Genomic DNA, 850 nt, shown 5'->3' with positions numbered 1-850 from the left:
ACTATTTGCAAATAGTAACTATGGGGACGATGTAATAAAATAAAAATCAAGTCGAGAACAACAACAAAATTTTATAAACGAAAAATCTCTCGCCAATCATTGGCTATTATATTATTTTCCTGTCAATGTTCCCATCTTCATTAAAAAGCATAAGATGACAAAAACAAGTTCTTGAAGAATCTATCTATCTATATATAAAAGTGGAAGTTTGTTGATTTGTTTATTTTGTTCGCTATAGGAAACCAAACAGTTGAACTTACAAAGTTTAAAATAACTTCATAATAACCAGTTTTTACAAGAAATTTAATTGTGCTATTTTTTTTGTATTTGGTATAGTATTTAATGACGAAATTGACAATTAATGATTATTGCACCATTTTTTTGTAATAAACATACAAACATAAGCACATTTTGCACATAGAAAGCGTTTTGGCGGGAGACACTCAGATCACCTTGCTGTCAATTCAGTATTTCTAAAAACAGTTTTCTTTAAGTAGTGCTAAGTGGTTTCATAAGTGATTTAGTAACTTTGTGAATTACAAATTAATGTTTAGTGATACAGGTAATTATGCCACCCAAGAAACGCCCTTTCTATGGAAAGTCTTCTGCCGCTAAAAGAATGCAAGCACAAAGAGCAGCTGAAACAGAAGAAAAATGCAATCAAAGACTTCAAGCACAAGCTGCAAGACAGGCTGCTCAAATACAGGAAGAGACTTTGGAACAATGTAAAGTTAGACTTCGAGCTCAAGCTGAAAGGCAAGCTACTCAAAGACAGCAAGAAACTGTTAAACAGCACAAAGCCAGAGTTCAGTCAGAATCATCAAGGCAAACTGGATATAGACAACAAGAA

General features: G+C 32.7%; 1 protein-coding gene across 1 annotated transcript in view; it reads right to left on the bottom strand.

The window, feature by feature from the left end:
• LOC111083593 (dynein heavy chain 2, axonemal-like) overlaps nucleotides 1-850 on the bottom strand; it is a gene marked incomplete at its 3' end in the record, with an annotated part of 41,339 nt that overhangs the window by 1,950 nt on the left and 38,539 nt on the right. The window lies entirely within an intron of this gene.

Source organism: Limulus polyphemus, unplaced genomic scaffold (genome assembly GCF_000517525.1).
Source record: "Limulus polyphemus unplaced genomic scaffold, Limulus_polyphemus-2.1.2 Scaffold143, whole genome shotgun sequence".
NCBI classification, from domain to species: Eukaryota; Metazoa; Arthropoda; class Merostomata; order Xiphosura; family Limulidae; genus Limulus; species Limulus polyphemus.
Note: the sequence above shows the minus strand (reverse complement) of the source record. Positions and strands in the feature narration are given on the sequence as shown.